Source organism: Astatotilapia calliptera, chromosome 3 (assembly GCF_964374335.1).
Source record: "Astatotilapia calliptera chromosome 3, fAstCal68.1, whole genome shotgun sequence".
In the NCBI taxonomy this organism is placed as follows: Eukaryota; Metazoa; Chordata; class Actinopteri; order Cichliformes; family Cichlidae; genus Astatotilapia; species Astatotilapia calliptera.
The window spans coordinates 7,799,652-7,808,746 of record NC_137424.1 but is presented as its reverse complement, the minus strand read 5'-3'; the positions used below and the strand labels follow the sequence as shown (position 1 = coordinate 7,808,746).

The window sequence follows — 9,095 nt, the reverse complement described above, 5'->3', positions numbered from 1 at the left end:
CAAGAAAGTTAATTTTAATTAACCCCTTCGGGTCAGTTCCCACAGTCTCCACACCCAAGACTAAATACAAAGAGTTTTTACGCCGCCAGTTGCCCAGTGACATAGTCAAAGGATTCATAGATGGACTATAATCTCTTTGGAGTTTTAACACGTTCTCTGACCCTTGTCCTGACGTTTCCCCATTTTCCCCAGTGTAACCCTTCACCTGATTCCAATTCCGACACCAGTTTACAAAGGGCCTACTCCCTCTTTCACAATGTGTACTTACTGCATAATCCCAACAAACCCACACATTATATCCTCTCCAACTAGTATCTGCTCCTTCACACTTTAAAACATCGCATAAGTCAAAGGTGAATGAAGTTGTGGACCCATTAACATAGTTCAACTCTAAACCACCATATGTACTCAGGCACTCATCCCTTTTACCCGAAACCTCGCGTTTTGGTCTCCTTTTTAGCCCTGTTTCAATAAACGGTTTCTCTTTTGGTGCTGGATTCAACTGGCCCCAGTGTTCAGACAGTTCGCGGGGGCCTCCCTGCAAAATATAAACAAGCAAACATAGGGCCATTATCAATATCATCACAGTCGTCAAACTAACAATCACAAGCAACATTTTAATCAGTCCTTTCTCCTCACGAATCTCCGGTTCGCGGGATGGCATTGTGTTATGTATATTTGTACTTAGCATAAATTTTAAAACTTTGTTTCTGTTTTCCTCCTTTTTATTTGAACCACCCCTTTTCAAACTCTCAATTTGTTACCACTCCTTTCTGTAGGCGTGGCGATCTCCTCCTAGGCTGCTCTTCTTTCTTCGGCCTTCCAGGTGGACTACTGGTCGGCCCGTGGCACAGGTGAAGAGGTTTATTCTGCCTCTGTTTCTTGACACCTGCGTTCTTTGAAGACGAATTTTCCTCCACCAAGCTCTCGTGTGCGGGTGCACACTGCGACCAGTGGTACCAGGTGTCGCCTTTCCCTTTCAGCTGGACTGCTGTAGCCGTCCGGGCGGTCACCTCATACGGACCAGTCCAGCGGGGCTCCTAAATATGGGCTGTCTCTGTGCTTGGTCTCTCTTCACACTTCTTTTCCTCAATATTAGGCTTGTACTTGGTTGGGGCTCAGGTCCTCCATCTTCGTCCTCCTCATCGTCCTCTTCTTCTGATGACGTCGCACGGTCTTCATTCTCCTCTTCTGGCCCTCCCTGCATTACTCTCTGCTTTATAACCTCCAATACCGTTAATGCCTCTATTAACGCACGTGGGGGCTCATGCATTTGTCCATACACTTCTCCTTCCCAATGTTCTCCCTTGGTTATCACTCCTTGTGGTATTTTGTCCTTTATTCTAGGGGTCCTTTTGGCCTCCCCGTCCTGCTTTGGCTGTTCCACTGTAGACACTTCGGCCCGTATGATGTTTCCACTATCCACCAAACTGGGAGGCGAGGTCGAGCCTTCATCTGCAGCTGAGGCTATCATTGTCCCTCCCATATTTTGGGACTGACATTCCACTGCCCTTATCCCTTCTTCGGGGATATTCAGGGGAGTAGTAGTATATTCAACATCTGCTATTCCGCCAAGGACAACTCCAGTCTGTCCATCAGGACCACGAACTTGTCCCCCTCCAAGGGTCATTACAGGCATGACATATGGTGGTGGTGGTGCACAACGTGCCAATTCAGCCCAAGGATATAGTTTCGGTGTGTAATACCTGTTAGCCTCTTCTACCTTCGGAGTCAAGTCCTTCATTTGGTCCTCTAGCTTTTTATTTTCCTCCTTCAGATGTTTCAAAGACTCCATTATACTCACCATGTCTCCTGATTTTCCTGTGTCATCCTCCTCCTCAGTCATCCAGGAAGAGGCTGCCCTCCACAGGAGCAGCCACTTACAGCACCTGGCATGAGTTTCTTTTAGATCCTTAATTTCTCCTCTGGCTTTCCTGTTCACTGAATGTCCCTTGGACTCCTCTTCAAATTGTTTCAATTTCTGTTCACATCTCTCTCCTTCAGTTTTTAACACCAGGCTCAGAGCTATTTTATCACCCAGCCCTTTCTGTTGAGATGTAATAAGTTTGCTTACCTCAACCTCCATCGCTTGGCACTCTTTCTCTGCTGCTTTTAATGCTCCAGGGGAAGCCAAACGAATAGCTTTCTTAAGCTGTTCAAGCTGATCCTTCAGAGGTTTGCATCCCCTTTTCCCACTAGGTGTCGCACCCGAGCTGTCAGCCATTCTCTGAAACACAGACTTACCTCTTCCAATGGCGTTGGTCGACTCCACCTTCTTGGTCTAGGTCACCCAGACACGCTTAACTTTCGGTTTCAGTCTTCGTCTCGCTGTTCTCGCAACCACTGGCTCCTCTTCCCCTGCTCGGTGACACACAAAGTTTAACCCAGCACTTTAGACGCTGTCCTCGCGTTCTCAAGCGTTGACACTCAATCAAAATTATTTGCCCTCAAAGTGTTAATATATGACACCAGCAACCCTTATGCGCAACGCGCTCACCTCCGTATACTTACCTCTCCAATAGTTCCTCGGATTAGTGTTTTTTCATTTATTTTAAACCCATTAACGGCGCTGCGCGTCCCTTATATACTTTACAGCAACACACCCTCAAGGGTCCCTCAACTTGTCCCGTACTAATAAATCTAAAACCAAGAAATCACCTTTATGTCATTATGTCAAAGCTTTCTCCATTTTGCGCAGCCTGCCACATGTTTAACAAAAAAATCGCTGCCCGAGAAGGCTCCCACATATCAAGGTGGTCGTTTTCACAAACTTCCAGCAGACCCTCAAATAAACAAAAACAACGACCCAGGCAGGCTTCCAGTTCAGCCTCCTCAATTTCTATGCACACCGAAAACTCATGGGGAGATTCTTCTGTCTCCCCGTGTCCTACACAATTCACCTCCAAATGATCCCCTACAATTGAAATTTCAGTGTGGAATGACGCAGAGATTAACATTTCCTTATTTATTCACTATATGTAACCCGAATTTTCTCTCTCTTATCAAATAACAAAGGTTATCTTTAAAATTTGTTATTGAACTACTAATTAAGTTGCTTTTTATGGTATCAGTGGTAAACTACCCCTAAAAAGTCCACTTTATTGCGTGCTCATTGAGTTACTCCTATCAAAGCTATTTAACAAGTTCAATTTACACATACTCATTAATCTGTCACGCTTATTAGTGGCTCATGGTTGCTTAAAGCCTATGTCTGACTTGACCACAGAGTTAGAGCATCATTCAATCCTCTCAGGATGACCACTCCACTTACTCTGCATCCAGTCAGCTCATGAATTAACAACACTTGCAGACTGTAACCCTTTTATTTTTTGTTTATGCCTTCAAATCCACCTTAAATCTTTTTACCTAAACGTTGGTTTTAAACACAAACAATTCTTATATTCTATTTTGAAACGCTGTCACCATTCATATATTTACAATGTTATTATTTACTAAGCCAGCATTTTAATCGCAGACATTTATCCACATTTGCAAACAATAGTTATAGAGCTGAATGACACACAAAACCGAAAGCATAGTCCTCTCATGCGCTCTGCATCAGCTGCCTCATTTGCATGCACACACACTCTTCATCTAAGAATAGCAGCAGGCAGTCAGTGCATTGCTGACTCGACCCACAGAGATCTTTTTTTTATTACAGAGACGTCTTATATTTACAACTGCACAGATTTTAAACCTTTTAACACCTATCGAATTTCGACAAATTTAACATAACAGTCTAACCGATAAACTCCCTGAGTTTTTTGCGATCAATTCACCAGTATCTGTCCAACAGTTTCTGGCCTCATCTCTAAACTCCCTAACTCAATTTAAAAGTGTCCAACACCCAAGGTCCAACCTTTGCTGCCCAAAAAAGCGCAGATACCGTTCCAAACGGTAAGGAGACTCTAACTCCTAGCTTAATTCCAGGCTGCCCTGTACCCCACAGTTAAGCCACACTGAACTATCCCTCTTCGCCGAGAGGTCAATGTCGCGCGTCCACGACAAGGAGGGAGCGTAACCTCCGGGCTCTGCGCTTCCTAGCAGACTCGAACTGCCGTTCTAGAATAATTTATAATATTTTGAAACAACAATCAACACCCAAAACAAGTGTATAACTGAAGCAGGTCCAACCTTATAACCAAAAAATAAGCAAATTCCCTAACATACTAAAATCATTAAGCAGTCCAACTGCTTCCCACGGTCCACCCGTATTAAATCCTCTTAGCGGTCTAACCGCCTTCAATCATTACCAGCAGTCCAACTGCTTTAAATCCTCAGATTCTTATCAAAATCAAAACAGACATCGACCAGTAATTTCAGTGAGCGGACTTTTAATTTTCACAGCCCAATTTGACACACTTTGGAAATAATTCAACAGGTAGTGTCTTACCTTTTTTAAATGTGATGCGCCGGCGTGCGTCCACTCACTTTTGACCACTGGCCAAGTCTGCCCGTCTGACCACCTCGGACCACCGCTCACACCTCCACTTTTCTCCCTTACTCAACCACCGGACGAAGCCCCCAAATGTTAAGATTCAAAAATTGAGAAAGGGTACAGGAGGTGATCGAAAAATAACCACACTGGTCCGGCCGGGTGAAGTCAAACGAAGATTTTAATTCACACGTGGGAAGATCACTGGAAACAGCAATTGATCTTCGACTTACTAAAGCACAAACAATTATTTTATAACATCAGGGTTTGTTTACTGACGCCCCTTCATGCGTCACAGATACATTTTATACATACGTCAAATCAACACCACAATGACCTTTTACACAGAACATCATCGTCTATTTTCATGGCTGGCACTTCCTGTGTACCTTTCAGTTCTTATCCTATTCCTCTTTCTTGCCGAGACACCAAGAAACGGTTCCTCTTTTACCAAGACAATTTTGCAGTTACAGCCAAACATCCTCTAAATAAATCTAATTTAAAGTGTGTGTGTCACGACCTCACTCAGCCTCGATGTCACCTCTCGCACTTCTGACCTTTTACCAGACCAGAGGCTCACTGAGACTATGTGTATGTCTTCTACTAAATAAATGTTTTAATCAAGAACCCCTACTAAAAGCTTAATACAAGAATATGAACATATAAAAGATAATAAAATAAACTGATATAAGTGTTTTGTAAGCATGTATTGCAATTCCTTCTATGTTCTAGTTTTCCCTCAGCATGTATCACCTGAACAGTCACGTCAGTGAGGCTTACGACCTTTAAAGAACCTGAACATCAACTCAAATAAGCACAGATATGCAATATGTATAAAATGGTTATAACTGCACCTGAAATACAAAGTTAACATCATCATAAACATCTTAAGGCCATCTTAAAGCTATCTGTTACATTGTTAAAGCAATGATCATACTGCAGATTATATTATGCTGGTAAAATACTTTTTGTTCATCCCCACAAGACACAGGACTACAAGGAAATGGCTCTCAGCATCTGGCTGTGGGAACACATGAGTCCCTGTTTGTGTTCAGATTGTGTGCATGTTTTAGACGTGTGTCACATGTAGAAACACAACAATCCCACAATGACACACAGATGTGTTTGACACAGCTGTGCAGCTGTAAGTTGTTTCTAATGATTCATTGAAGCTCTTCTAACATTCTGGAGACGATCAGTACATGAATCTGTTCAACACGACAACAATTTGACTTCAGTGTGAACGTTTGCATTAAATAACCTTCTTCATCCAGCTGACAGCATCTTCATCCTATGATGTGAACAGTTCCTCCTGTTGATGACAAACCTCTGACAGGATCTGCTTGAGGAGCTTTTTCATGTGCAGCTCTCTGAGCTCAGGGCTGAGCTGCTGTTTCATCTTTAAGAGCTGCTGCCTCCTCGCCGGACTTGTTCTCCTCTTCTTCTCCTAATGACACCATTTCTGCTTCATATTAAATTCAATAAAGATGCTGACATGTATCTGTAGCAACAACATCATTGAATCTAGAACAACTGGAGCCAAACCAGTGGCTCTGCTGGGATCACTGGTGAGCCAACACTTCCTTGTTGATGCAGATTTCAGGGCTTCCTTTTGCTCCTCCGTTATAACTGTTCTCTCTTCTCAACACATGATGACACAAAGGAATCAGCAGTGACAAAGATGATGCTGAAGAGAAGCACACACTTCACACATATAACAGAGCAGTGCAGTTACACACACCTCTGCTCGACATCAGGCCTCAAACAAAGACACAAAACACTAACTTGACTCTAAACAGAAGAAACGAGCAGCTGTTTCTGTTCTGTGCTTATTTATATTTGACACACATGCTTCTCTTTGTGCAAACACACATCGCACTATAAGGGTAACCTCGCACACAATGATTGGACAGCACAGTGATGATGCTGGGAGATCCTATACGCAGCAACACAGAAACACTGAGAACTTTAAACAATGATGGAAAGTGTTATAAATGACTTGTTGGCCTCTGATCTGTCACAAACAGCTGAAACGTGTCTCTCATGAGTCACATGAAGGTTTTTGACAGAAAGGACAAAAAGTAGCTGCAGTCAGTTTGTGTCATTTTTATATTTATTCATCTGGGAGAAAAATCTGAGGGACATTAAAATGTGTTTTCAACAGAGACAAGAACATGAATATAACAGAACAGGTAAATGAACATGTTTCAAGTAAACAGCTGGACTGATCAGGTCCAAACACAGAGTGATAAACTTGTCAAACAGCTGTCATATCTTTATATAGAAGCTCTTTATAAATGCTGCTCACTGCAGTCTGTTTACTAATAATGTCAAAGTGTTAGAAACACAGAAACATCAGAATGGTCTTTGTTCACAGAAACCTGTCTGGGATCCTTTGTTGTTCTTTTGATGCAGAGTTACATTATAAATATAAAGAGTTATTTCAGAGTCTCATCAGTTTTCCTGCATGTCTTTATTTAACACATCAGCAGGGCTGAAGCTCTCATGTTAAACACACACTGATCTATGGACACGTTCATGTGTTTCTAACAGAACCAGGCTGTTATCAGCCTGCACTAACATTATGTCACACACACTGAATGTAACAGTGACAGTTTACATCATCACACAATCAGCTGTGATTGTTTCACTGTCATCAAACGAGTCAACAGGAAGTAGAATCAATAGAAACCAATCATTTACTGACAGCATGTCTGATGGAAATAAGTGCAGATTATGTATGAAGTCTAACTGCACACAGTAACTGTGTTACAATAAGGACTTAACAGCGCCCTCTGCTGGAGTGTTTCAGTACTGCGTTAACTAGAATACACCACCTCCTCCTCACACCACCTGCTACAGCTCTACTCTTCTATGACTACAGTCATCCACAGCACTGATGTGAGGTCACATGGTTCATATGTAAGGAGCACAGCTGACCTCAGGTCAGTTTAATGACTGTGAGCAGCAGCTGTGTTATTGTCACTGTGACAGGGAGACACTCTCAGACACAGCGCTCATGTCAGCTTGTTCTCATGCAGGAGGATCAGGAGCTCCATGTTTGTCTTTCTGTTTGAATCATGATGTGTTTGTGCCATCAGAGTCTGTCATGAGTACTCAGGGTTTCACAGCAGCTCTTCTGGATGCTGACGAGGACTCCAACCTCATGTTTCACCTCTCTGAGCTTCTGATGTCTGTGAACACTCGTGTTTCTTCTCTGGGCTCATCTGGACAAAAACACCTTTCTGTGTTTGGCTGCAGCCTCATTCTGACTGACAGGAAGTGTGTTATCCATGAGCTGCACTTCTGTGAGGAAGTTTCCTGCTGTGTTTCCTGTCTGTGGACAAACACGAGTGTTCCAGCTGAGGACTTGCTTCCTTCCACCTGTCCATACAGGACATCACGCTGTCTGCAGCTCTGTAAATGCAGCTCCAGGTCCTTCCACGTGCTGCTCTGTATTTGTGCAGTTTGTAGTGTGTCCTGGGAAACGTAGCACACATGGTGTTCTTCTGCTGTTTCCTCCTTTCACTGAGTGTGAAACACTGACGCTGTGCTGTTGTTCACAGAGGGGAGCTGATTCTAGCTGCAGCTGGACTCTGTCATCTAACTGAATGTGTTGGTGCTGATCACGGGGCTCTGAGGGGGGAGCAGCAGGAGGACTCTGGATGCTGACGTCAGTGTATCTGTGGAAGCTCCCACAGCGTGTCTGTCATTCAATATTGTGCTGTATATTGTATCTATGCAAAGATGAACAGACTGTGTGTTCACTGGTCTCTGTGCTGCAGCTCTGATGTCATCATCACTCCCTCCTCCACCCTCAGCAGTCCCAGCATGCTGCTGTGGTGCACCCCACCCTCACTCTACACCTGAGCCACAGACCACACCCTCCACCTCAATATACACCACAGTTTTCTCTGCTGTGGAAATGAGATCAGGAGGAAATCATCATTATTATTATTTAATAAACGCTCACATTAATGTGGGCTTATTTGTTTCATATTAGAAACATTAGTTGAGTGTTTTTAGTATAAAATGGTCAAAGTCCCTCTTTTTGCTCCTCCCCTCACCTGTGGATGGACGGTGCTGTTACCGTGGTGACAGCTTGGATGTGTTTCAGTCCTGCCTGGTTATCACTGCAGGAATCTTTCACATTTATTACAGGTAATAACTCTGATTTTTCTGTGTATTATGAACCAAATGTATCCTGATACACACAGAGATGGATGAGCAGAGGTTTTTTTTGCAGTTTATGTAGTTACTATGGACTTAATGCACACATATTATTAAAATTAGGGCTATAACAGTTGTATTGATGTATAGCAACTTGAAATGCTCCCACAAATGGCTCCACAGCATGTAAAAATATAACAAAAGCTCTGGCGGACTTGGTTCTGTGGTCAGTCTTAAAGGGTGAAGTTAAACTCTGTAATCTTCACTGTGTCACAGAGTTCAGTGAGTCCCGTTATTCACAGTATCAATCAGATCATCAGAGAACAGCTGATCAGCAATCAGTGGTGCCAACAGCGCCTCCTGTGGTGAGAGGATGCAATAATGCAATGTAGCATTTTTCCACTCAACACTTGCAGTCATGGAAACTGTCTGTTGGATCTGTGTGACGTTGCTTTCTTGGTTAGAGTTCCTCACAAATGTCCAGATGATT

The 9,095-nt window shown here is 43.2% G+C and overlaps 1 protein-coding gene across 1 annotated transcript in view; it reads right to left on the bottom strand.

Annotated features, from left to right (window-relative positions):
* Nucleotides 1-6,530: 6,530 nt before the first annotated feature.
* Nucleotides 6,531-9,095, bottom strand: part of LOC145422831 (protein NLRC3-like) — a 25,677-nt gene continuing 23,112 nt past the window's right edge. Inside the window, exon 6 of the mRNA XM_080294682.1 lies at nt 6,531-9,095. This exon is cut by the window's right edge and continues 1,268 nt beyond it. The gene's annotated coding sequence lies outside the window, so the exon portion shown is untranslated.